This window comes from Dysidea avara, chromosome 4, assembly GCF_963678975.1.
Source record: "Dysidea avara chromosome 4, odDysAvar1.4, whole genome shotgun sequence".
NCBI lineage: Eukaryota > Metazoa > Porifera > Demospongiae > Dictyoceratida > Dysideidae > Dysidea > Dysidea avara.
Genome location: NC_089275.1, coordinates 1,718,791 through 1,731,684, shown reverse-complemented (window position 1 = coordinate 1,731,684; position 12,894 = coordinate 1,718,791). Strand labels below are relative to the sequence as shown.

The following is a 12,894-nucleotide window of genomic DNA, read 5'->3' as shown; positions in this document are numbered from 1 at the left end:
TCCATTTCAGCTCTACTATGTACTAGCCAAGGCATAAGATATAAAGTAACACCATCTACTTCCAGCATTCCGGTGGTTTAGTGGTGACCACAAGTCAACATTGTCTGAGTAATCTGTGGTGGGTTTTCAGACTACAGAAGCCTTCAACACATGAAATGCCAAATATCTAAAGCCCTAAGTCTTACACAGTGGAAACTGCCTTGGTGGACACTTGTACAGAAGTCGCCTCTCTAAGAGGCCAACTTTTAAATTCCCCCATGAGACATCTATATGAATGCCTTGCTAAAGCAGCTACCTGCTTATTAAGCCAAGAAAATTTGGCCCAAAAGTAACTATCTTAAACAAGTTCCACTGCACCTACTTAGCTGATTTACTACTCAGGTCTATATGGTAGCCATATCAGTATACTGTCTAGCGGTGACACTTTGTCTCATACCATACTATGGTATTTATGTTACAATGTGTCTAAATCAAGTCACCTTATCACCCATCTAAATACAGTCCTTGAATGTGTTGTTTTGTGTACACAGCATATCTACTACCTGCTCAAAATTTTTGAACGTAAAGTGAGCAGAGTAATGTTTCAGTGTATGTTGTAACTGCATGTGTATACGTGCATGCTTGTACCCATGTCATTTCTGTGTGGTGCCTTTACAGGCTATAAATAATCTGCATTGTGCTGGACAGTTCTAAATACTTGGTGTCGATGGCATAGTTTTTTGCTTTATGGCTACATGCACTGATTAACTACACTAACAATAGCCCAGTTGTGTTTTTTGTCAATCTTTAAAGTCAAGCCGCGCCCTTAGAGAACAAATTACGTGGGGGCGACTAAATTCAAATTTCAAAACTAGCCATTCTCGAATGATGACATAGTTTTTTGCACACTTCTTTTATGGCTACATGCACTGATTATATTAACTACACTTACTATTCACAGCCCAGTTAATAACCGGTTACCGCAGTTGTGTTCTGCATCATTCTTTAAATTCTTAAGCCATGCCTTAGAGAGCAAATTACGTGGGGGTGACTTTATTCAAAATTCAAACTAGCCATTCTCGAAAACATATGTAACAATCTCAATGAAACCTTTAGAATAGTTCAGAGACACATTTCCCTACATGCCAAGCGAGTATTGCAGAAAACAACAATATGGGTTTTGTATTTGGCCTTTAGGTCGACTGGGGACGACTGAACTTCATTTGGTGCTGAAATTAAGACTGTAGGTTAATGATGTGTGGCGAAATCGATGATGTGAATCCTGAATCGATTGAGCACATATTGAAGTGATGGCATGGAAATGAATGTTCGGAATGCACAAAGGAACCCAAGGCATGCACTTGTGGTTGCGTCTAACCGCATGTGAAAAAAAACAAAAAAAACCTCCCCATTGATGTCAGCAATCTCGATCTCGAAACATTCGGCATGGATTTGCTTCACTGCTTGTGTGGTAGTTACTAGTGCCACGATGAGTTTAAGTCTAGAGTTTCAGAGGGATAGCATAAATGACGGTTGAGTTATAGGCAGGCCAAATTTGACAACGTTCGTTCGTGTAAAATCCTCATGTGTAGTGGTCGCATCATTTATTGTCTGTGGTGCGTGTTTCTGTTTACTGGCCGCGCGACTCACTACCGTGAGTCTTGATGAATGGAGTATTTTAATGTTAGTATGTAATGATAACTATAATATACAGTACGTAGTCATAACTTACATGACTACATAGTTACACACTTACGTATTGGTGGCATATCATCCGGTTCAGAGCTAACTTCTCAAGGACACAGATAGTCATACACAGTGTGGGCACTCTCTGCCCTCACCACGGCAACACTATCCAGTGACTCACAGTCAGCTGCCGTATGAGTTGGTAGAGTCTCATTAACTAAAAAAAAATTAACAGTGGATAATTGGATATAAAAAATGTTGCAACATACTATCATATTCTCCAATTGATGTGGTTGTTAACATACTAAATTGTTTAGCAATTAAGTTTTGCTCTAGTAGAGTTCTCCTTTCTCACTGGTTGCTATGGATACAGTAATCACATGAACGTCACATGGGTTCACATACATACCCCAATACAATCTGGCATGTACTGCATACACTTCTGGTAAACATTTTTCTTACAAATCTTACAGTGATTTCCTTGTTTGCAATCCTGTGGTGTGCCGTAATTAGAACTCAAGCTCAATGGTTATTATTTTTGTTATTATCTACTTTATCAGTTAGGCACTGGAGGGTGTACACAGAAGGCAGAGCCTGTTCGAGGTGTTTACCCATAGCCTAGGAGCCTAAACGAAAATCTTTGAGCTAAATATCCTAAAGTGAAACAGCTAGGACAAATACCTAGAAGGGCTGAAAAAAAGCCAACCCCATCGTGACTTGATCCGCAGGCCACCCAGAAACAAGAGGTGATTGGTCGTGAGTCATAATTATGTGTGACTGTATAAGCAAACAGACTAAGAACACAAAAGTTTTACACTGAGAAAGTTTGTAAGGGCCCTGGGATATGATTTATAGTACTGAACTATTGATCTGAGGTGTCAATGATAAATTAGTAACATTTCTTTGAAATCACAAGATAAATTATGATGTGTTGCCAACCTCCACTGACAGTAAACTTACCAAGCATTAGTTCACGACAGTAGTCACAGAAAGTTGAAATTCGAAGAGAGCAAATTCATGTTGTCGGCTTTTTTCAGAGAAAGAGCTCCAACATTTGCCCTCCTGATGGTAGCCCAAGGAGCCCTACTGTAAGTGACTGCTCCAGCTACAAGTGACATCATTACAATAATACATTATGTCATGTAGACTATAATGTGACTGGATCTGTAAGATTTCACATGTGCACACAAACCTAATTTTATAGCATAGAACATTTTGAGCACCTGTTTCACAATGGAGGAAGGTGCCAATGGCAAAATCCTTGATACATACATTCCTCATCAGAGCAGGACATTTACCAATGTAGACCACCCAATTACCTACTAAACTGGCCAACCACTTTCTACTAGAAAAGATTGCCATGCTTTAATAGAACAGTCAGCTACTCTAATAGAGCAGTCAAAGAGCTTCTAAGGCGTACGTACGTACCTAAAAGTCCAAAAAGGAGAAGGTGTCCGACTTGGAGAATCATACCTGCACTTTCAATGAAGTATAATCTGGATATTCTACCACATGCTCACACACTGTTTTAGTGGCTTCTAAAGGGCTTTTAAATGTTCTGCAGTATATGACCATATAATTGCTATAGATTGTGAACCATGTCACAAAACATTGCTATCATATCAAATCATCATAATGCTATTACAGATTTACTAGGACCAGATCACATACAACCAAGTACATACACCAACATGACAACCCCCTGGTGAGGCTATATATGTACAACAAGATGGTGAAGGCACGAACAAAATAATTATGATCCCAAACCAACTCAATATGTCACAACAGCGACAGATATATGTAATACAATTGTGGCATTGTAACTAGAGGTCACCAGTAGCTGAGTGCCAGTACATCATTGGTGTGGCAATGGCACAGTGATGTGTACACACTAGAGGCATACACAAATTGTATGCCTGAGATACACAATATTACTGTACAGTTAGAGTACGTATGTAAGCCAGATAAAAGAAGACAGCTAGACAAGCCAGGTGAAGGAATTTTAAAACATATATACCATGCTCTTTGCATTAATTGCCTATTTGGTAGTGTGCATTATATGGAATAACATGGTTCTTCAGTCACCAGCATGAAAACGAGTACGTATTGTACATTTGTGCCTTTGTTCAATGGCAATTCTATCCCCGGTTAGTGTATGTCTGTAGGCCTTGTAGTTTTTATGTACATTCATTCATTCATTATTTATTTATTTAATTTTAACCGTATTTCTTATTATCTTTAGTACTCTGTTGTATAATTACATGTATGTGGCTCAACAATGATGTAGTCCACTGAGTTTTGGGTGTCAAAATACCCATCATATCCTATCTCTAAGCATTGAAAATAAATTTTCTGAGGGGGCACGCTGCTGCTTTGCACATACAGTGTAAATTGTCATGCAAAATCAACTTTGAGACATGTCAGAACTAACACTGCGTTCACATTAGCACGGTAGCACGGTTCAGTTCGACTCGGTTCGGTACGGCCCAGTATCGCTAAGTCATCTGGTTTCCATAAGCACACAATTAAATATTATTTAGTTTACTTACTAAAACTGGATGCAGCTCTTGCCCTTCAAGCCTCTTGTGCTGGCATTCTTTCATTTCAACTAGATAGGCGGCCATGTAGCTGAAACTGTGACTGCAGAAATCATGCCGCGAATCGAAGTGAGTGAAACAGTAACTGCCACGACGACAAATAGTTAATAACTGTCGTTAGGGTTTCTTCCGTACTGAACCTAGTGTCGAACAGTGTTCCTGAGCCCTTCTTCATTGCATGTTGAGTTTATAAAATAATTATTTTGTGCGTCTGGTGAGTAATAATCGTACCGTACCGTGCTGACTTGGTTCAATCGGGTGGGCTTGCTCGGTTCGGTTGGGCCCGGTACGGACGGTGTTCACATTGCACTTTTTGTCGAGCCGTACCATTCTGAACCGTGCTAGCTACTGGGCTAGTGTGAACGGGGTGTTACCGAGCCAGCCCACCCGATTGAACCAAGTCAGCACGGTACGGTACGATTATTACTCACCAGACGCACAAAATAATTATTTTATAAACTCAACATGCAATGAAGAAGGGCTCAGGAACACTGTTCGACACTAGGTTCAGTACGGAAGAAACCCTAACGACAGTTATAAACTATTTGTTGTCGTGGCAGTTACTGTTTCACTCACTTCGATTCGCGGCATGATTTCTGCAGTCACAAACGAATAGTGGTTTACTGTATTCAAATATTCGCTCAGCTCTAACGAAATTAGTCGAATAATCTGTGTAAGGTTTCATTGCAATTCAGTAATTAAGGTGGCCACTACCAAGAAGCCTACAAATAACCACAAACAGCTTTGTGGCTTCGTATGAATAACTTTACTAAGAAAGAAATGCCATAATTCCCTTTCTGAAAGGATTATCACAGCGATACTGTGATAGAAAGTGATTGTAACAAAGTAGAAGTACCTGGAGTGTGCCACAAATCCGTACAAAGCTTCGCCATAGTCCTTCCTTTTGTTACTTTCGTTAGCATCACCTTCTACTTCGTTAATTACTGACAGCTAATCACATGTCAACATATAAATGATCACATGCGAATAATTGTTTGTTAATTTTAGCAAACGAATATCAATCCAAATATTCAGCTAATCGTTTGAGCCTTAGTCAGGTCAACAAAGACTGTAGTTATAATCTGCTTTGTTCCTCACCTTAGAGTTAACAGCAGTTTGGACAATTTGTAATCTGTTCTTAGTCTCCATCAATTCTTCCTCTATACTATGAGCATCACCATAGTTAGAGTTGTTGATGTAACTGTGATGAGGGGTAGATGTGTAACAAGTGATTGTGGTATTCAGCTACCTCTCATAGAGTGTCTTAAGTGACTTGAGGTCCTTTTCACATTTTGTAATACTCTCCTCTAACTGTTGAGCCTGTGGGTGGACCACACAAGTCATGTACACTGAATTGTGTAATGTACAAAATCTAAAACCACTGACTGCTTTACATATGAGAATGCTACTATGTCAAAAGTCATAAAAGCTTACAATACACATGTACAGAGCTACCCACCTCAGCCTGATATGTTTTTTATGTTCAACAACACAATGTTGGCCACCTTCACAAACCCCTACAATAATAAGGTACACTATAACACAGCTGACTGTATTCTGTGAGGACACCCAAGAGGATGCGTATATACACATCAACAACACTAACATCACTCATACAGGGCCAAAGCATTAAAGCACAAATTGACTACCCATCCTCCACCCCTTTGTGAGCACTCGTGATACTACTTCGCTCATCCAACTACTCAGATTTTTGTGGAAAACTCTACAACAGCTACAATTAAACTGGAAGTGGTTTAAAAGGAAATAGATTGATGTATCTTTCATGTAAATTTCATATACGTGCTTGCTATCCTTGGCAAGTTATACTGACTTGAATTCTTTAAAACCGTTTATCTCAAAACTTCTACTGTGCGATTTGGAATGTTTTTCCAAAATCCAGTCACAAAAGCAGTTTTTTAGCAAATGTTGACACAGTGACAGTTTTTATCTAACAATTGGTGTACTATATTTCCAAAAATATAGTGCAAAATGCATTCCACTGTATGATCTTTTATACAAAACACTGTACAATACAAAATAGGGCCACAACGAATGTTATATTTAGTATCAGGATAAAGTGCTAGAATTCAGTTACATATGTGACCCAGTCTGGGAAAACCAGTCTTATCGCCTATTTAAAAGTACCAAGAAATGCTGGTTTTAAGTATTTACAAGAGTTTATAATGTGTTAAGCCCTACACCATTATAAACTCGTGGTATTTAGTGTGTTGTAGCTTGCCAATGGTTGAAGCTATTTGTACCAAATTATCACATGTTTTACACCAATTTTTTACCTTCCAGAGTGTCCACAGTACAAGTAGCCAACAGCTACTGTACATTTCCTACCATTTAAGATAGTTTTGTAAACCGAGGACTGTATCAGGTAAGGTCTAAAAAGGTGGGTGGTGAAGGGCAAGAGGCTGCTTTAAAAATTGAAAGGAAAGTGTAGTAGGCAAAGTTATGGGTCATTTAGGTCTCCAATAAATGAAAAGAAATTTACAGCACAGGTCTTTATTCAATACCACAGAGCTGTAAAGCCACATACAGCCATCCCCAGGTTGACCAGAGCTTTCACACACACACACACACACACACACACACACACACACACACACACACACACACACACACACACACACACACACACACACACACACGCACACACACACACACACACACACACACACACACGCATGCACTATATTACATGCACTCATTACATGCACTATAAGAAGAGAAATGTCTTCATTGTCATTTGTAGACAAGTGCATACATACATACATACATACATACATACATACATACATACATACATACATACATACATACATACATACATACATACATACATACATACATACATACATACATACATACATACATACATACATACATACATACATACATACATACATACATACATACATACAGTGTACATACGTACAAGTATGCATACGTGTATTGGAGACCTCAATCCATGTCTTCCTTCATGGTTTACTGGAGCAATTAAAATGGGGATGGTATATTTAGCGGAATGGCGGAAACGGCGGAAACAGCAGAATTGTCATTTACAGATTATTGACAGCCTCAGAACACCCATCACCAGTTAGCTGCTTACTGTTATATAAATACAGCTACATAGCATGGTCTTTGTAATGTCGATTTTCTGTCTTCTTGTAGCTTACCATCATCTGTGGCAATCACTATTACAAGAATCATTCTACGTATCAATAAGTGGAAGCGATTTACAAGTCGAAATATATGGCGTTTACAAGCAGATGAGAGCCTTGTTCCACCATTCACACCAAGCGAAGAAGCCATAGAATGGATATATGATATACTGATACGTAGAATTATTCAGACACTATTGCTTACCATTCTTACGAAGTTTCAAGTTTCGTGGCTGTTCAACCCGTGTCTACAAAGAAAAGTTAATGTTTGTAGCAGGCTGTAAGGCCAGTTGAAACAAATAATAATTATTAGTGGCGTTTGTTTTCACATTGTCAGGGTTGTTAATTTGTTGTAAAGGTGAGTTACATTCCACCTGAACTGTGTAACAGTAGCTGCTTGTTGTTTTTGCTAACAACTCACCTGTTATTGGTGGCTGTTTTTAAACTTGGTAAGTTTATTATGGTAGCCTGATTTACCACAAATTGGGTATTATATGATATGTTAGGTCATATGCATTTGCTATGGCTTCTTGTGCACAACATTGCTTTATCGCCTTAATGCAGCATGGAGCTACAGGTATGTACATTAATACCTACAGTTGTGTATGACTAAATCTGAATACAGAGTGATTACATCAGAGGCAAGGGGTGACTAAAAATTAGGTACACTTACAGTAGAGACATGGTGTGGCTAACAACTAGGTATACTTACATCAGAGGCACTAGGTTCAGGATGATGGAATTTCCTGCTTGGAGGTGGGAAAGGAATACCAGTCTTCTGTGCTATTACAAATCCTGAAATATCATTGGCTCCATCCACTGACTCTGTGGTATCCAGGAATGCTGTCAACCTGTTCTGTGAGCCAATTAGCTACAAAGGATTAAGAGGGAAATAAACACATTACATTGATGTACAATTATTCTAATAGAACAGTCACTCATTCAGTGCATATGTAACATCTACACATACAAGACCAGATCATTTCAGAAGACCACTTAAGTCCCCCAACAAAATTCACCTTTTCAGACACTAATGTGATATACTGTTTCATAGCACTGGCCATATGTCTGATGAGGTTGTTATGGATACCCTGCATGTCCTGTAATATGGTATGATCACATGATCCACATCACCATGACAACAACCACTCACATCTAAACAGATAAGGATGATGGGTCTCCACCACAGTGGAGCACACTTCATTGTATGCCTTAAGAGTGATCACATAGTCATTGTGAGCATTGTAACAATGGAGTACTCTAGAGTCCTGGAGTAATAACACAAATATTAATACGTACATACATACAAATAATACGTATGTAAATGTTTTACGGCATGTCCACACAAATTCAAATTAGGAACCGGATGCAAATAGAATTCAGGCAATGCGTATTGAATCCGAATTGAATGTGTCCACATACATTACTACGTAATATGCATTATTGAATTTATTAGTTTGGTAAACGGATAATTAAACGGTTGAGACAACACTGATTTGCGCCAACCAAGAGAACAATGAGTTTAATGATACAATGAAATGAATAGCTCGTAGTAACGTTTATACTTGTGTTTATAACGTACTGGAAGGATATCTACGAGTAGAGTACAAAAGACCGTTGATAGTGCGTGGGACTGTTGTTCTTCTAAACTCTAAGAACTAGCTACGATGATGAAACACTGCTTCAACAGGTCCTTGTGCTTTTATCACACCGAGTGCTTCTGTATTCCTACCCTGTGTTGTTTACAAAGGTCATGCGTAAACGTGTCAAGCCCTCACGTGCAAACTAGCATTTAACAATTATGACATAGCAAATCCCAGCCAATTTGCATTCAAACTACCTGTGAAGGAGGATTCATGTAATCCACTTTCAATTCGAATCCCCTTAATGTGCATTCTGTGTGGACGCGAGCAATTCGAATCAATACATATTCAATTCACATTATTTCTTGTCGTGTGGACATGCCTTTACTGTATTACAAATTACCCAGAGGCTTGGTCTTTCATATTTAAATTTTCACTTTCTATGTACTGTATGTACATAGTGTATCAGTTAACATTTGATTACTCTTTGATTTCAGCTACTGTATGTTCATCTTACAAATGAAGAACTTTACAAGAACTGCCACTGTAATCAATCCAGTCACCATGGAAAAGACAAGAATTGATTTCTGTTGCAAATGTAGGGAAGCCATATCACATGCTAGCTACTGTGAATAACAACCTTTGCTGAAGAAATGGAACACAAAGGAAGACTAAGGTAAGTCCACATTGTATGTACCGCAGTATGCACCTCTCACACAGAAGCAACGTCTAACAGTGAAATAACAAGATAGTCATTATGGAGTTACACTTATTTGAAGATATTAATTAGTTAGCTAGTCAGTCAGTGGAAATTCTGTTAAATAATTTTTTTTTAAAAATTATGTAGTAACTTACGTATCAGAAGCATTTTTGGCCGCTCTGAAGACACATAAGGGATTCCAGTGCTGCCAAGGCACCATGAATGTTATTATTTTTGTTTTGTGAGAAAGTACAAACCTAAAATACTACTGTACTGTATGATAACATCACAGAATGTGTCACTAAGAATATTTCTACATTGTTACCACACACCTAACACACTATTCTTGTCTTGTTGGTTAAACTTGACCCACTGGTCACTGTATTCCTTCTGGGCCTTTAGATCATGTGATGCACTTGACACACCTACTATTACATCATACACACCCACCTTGTTCACAGCAATCTCAGCTTTGTCAACCTTTGCATTGAGGTCATCACGAGCTGTGAATATCTGTATGGGAACATTAATATATTGGATGTGTTTAATGATTGACATGATAAACAGCTCAAAGAGCTAACAAACATATAGTCTGAATTATATTAGAAACTAAATGTCACTAGTATATCTTTAGGTGCAGGCAATCTCACTATCTTTTATTTCTTTGATTCCTAAACAAACTCCTAATTTTCCCTTGTACTTGTTAACATACGTATTATATTAACAGTGATGGTGGCTTCCATAACTCTCACACAATATATCCGTGAAGCTTGCCCAGTAGTGTAAGTTGCCATTTAATTTATTGAGCAAATTTCAACAAACACTTATTTTCCTCACCATAACAACACACTGACTTCCGGTTTGGACTAATCAATAGAGCGGCCTTTGGTCTCTTTGGGTACCAAGTTGTAAGTGAATTACACTACTACACTGTGAGTTATGGGCTAAACCGCAGACCTCATCATTTGCCATTTCTTGAACACCATTACATATTATCAAACAGCAGTACTTCACTCAATGACCAATTTTTGAACACTTTGCACATTCAAATGAATTACTCACTAGGGAATTACCCTGCCACTATGGGGTTTCTATGGGATATCCAACTACTGGATAACAACCTGAATGAAAATTGAATACACCGTTCACAAGTTATTCAGGTTTGACTGATACAATGGTTGATAGAGGTAGTACCGTTTTGTTCATAACTTAACACCTCTAGGCTCGATTTACTTAAAACTCGGCACTCTGGAAGAACAAAGATCACTCTATTGAACAGTCCAAACCAGAAGTACGTGCAATGTTGCGGTGAAAAGTTATAGGCATTTGTTAAAATAATTGTAATTTTGCTCAATCCGTGCCACAGAGTATCCACTAGAGCCTCTGGAGTGTTTTACCTAGGGCTGCACCGATTCTAGTATCGGTATCAGTATTGGGCCGATACTGCTGTTTTCATGAAGTATCGGAATCGGCCATTATATTGTTGGAGATACCGATTCTTATCACGTGCGAGAATAAAATAACGTTCATTTGTACTTGCTTATTTTACTAGCACAGTGGACGCCTAAAAGCATCAAGTATAACACTAATAGCTAACTACCAGCAAAATTACTGATCTATGCTGAAACCTACCTGTGAAAATGTTTTACTGAGAAAAAGATCGATATACTCTAATAGAACAGTCAATAACTCTAATAGAGCAATAAGGTAGCTAGAAGTGACTGTTTCAGTATTAGAATATTTGTGATTTTGTAAGCACCATTATGATATTATCTACACTTCTCCAGAAGTATACTGGAATGTCCACTGGTTTGCATTTCAGTGACTTCCTTCTTTGTAAATCTTGATTGGCTACTTCATTATAAACATGAACCATACTGAAAATGTATACAAGAATACCATGAAATGCACTATATAATAAATGTGTGCGCTATGAAGTAGCTACTTTAAGGTACTTGGTATCGGTACTTGTACTTGCAGATACTTCCCAGCTGAGTACTTGGTATTTGAAGTATCGGTAAAAAGTGGAATACCAATAGAAATTAGTGAAGGGAACTATTGTAAATGTTGTATTGTTGGCTGTTACAGCTAAGTAAGTCTTTATCTAGCCTTTATCCACCTTCATCTTTGTGTACCTTGCTTAGTGTATTAAGTTCAGTAATACTTACCGTTCAATAATAGGCGGCTTACACTATACTGAGACACTGAATACTCTATTAATGTACTATACTAGGCTCAACACAATACAACCTCTCATTGTTATCCGCAAACAATCAATGTATTATAGAGTCTGTCTTCCAATTGTACAGAACACAATGGATCATATGATCACATTCACCCTCAAGCTACTACTGGCTAGTTTAATGGGAACTGACTGTTACACAAGTCTATTGGCATTCTAATGAGACTTGAACCTCATACTCATGGCTACCATCAACGATGAAAGTTTGATGTAACTAAAGTGACAAATCAATGTGAATTTGCCAATTTTTTTATTTGCCAATTAGTTAGTTTATATTGTCCAATTTGGCTGCATGGTAAATTCACAAACTGTTATCTGCCAACCAGCTTTACATGCTATTCACCAGCTTTGCGTACTGATCCATCAGACTTTCATAGTACCTCAATAAAGTGTCTCTAAACACAACAGGAGTTTTAGTACTATACCACCATAGTGGATGATGTTTTACATGATCAGTTTAGTTTGGGAGTACATTATGCCAAAATCATTAAATCCCCAGCCATGTCCTCCATGTACACACAGTACCACATTACAAAGCACTTTAGAGCTGCAATTAAATAGCAACTTTAGGATAAACTTCATTGAAAACTATATACGTAGGTGTCAATTGAAAACTTTTCTATGCATAACTTAATGGAGTAGTGGTTTGATATTACTATACGGGGCAATTAGAGATGTAATCACATGATGAAGAGCTTACCACACGAAACAGAGTAAGGAAGAGAATAGCACTTGAAATAGTATTCAATCATGTAGAGCCATCAATTTAGCAGTCAAATAAACAAAAATTCCTTTTGATAGTGTAACATGTGTCGTACCTCCTCTCTGGCATACAGCATTCTAATAAGTAATACTAGTACATATATACAGTGTATGTCTCCATACCCTTAACAATGGCAGCTACAACTGTCAAAACAGACAGTCACAGTCACACACA

The 12,894-nt window shown here is 38.1% G+C and overlaps 1 long non-coding RNA gene across 1 annotated transcript; it reads right to left on the bottom strand.

Moving 5' to 3' along the window:
• Nucleotides 1-1,743: 1,743 nt before the first annotated feature.
• On the bottom strand, nucleotides 1,744-5,392 carry LOC136254551 (uncharacterized). Its single transcript, XR_010700549.1, has 4 exons — nucleotides 5,361-5,392; nucleotides 2,626-2,770; nucleotides 1,935-2,026; nucleotides 1,744-1,882 (listed from the first exon to the last, which is right to left on the bottom strand). It is a non-coding gene; the product is annotated as an uncharacterized lncRNA (long non-coding RNA).
• Nucleotides 5,393-12,894: the final 7,502 nt, after the last annotated feature.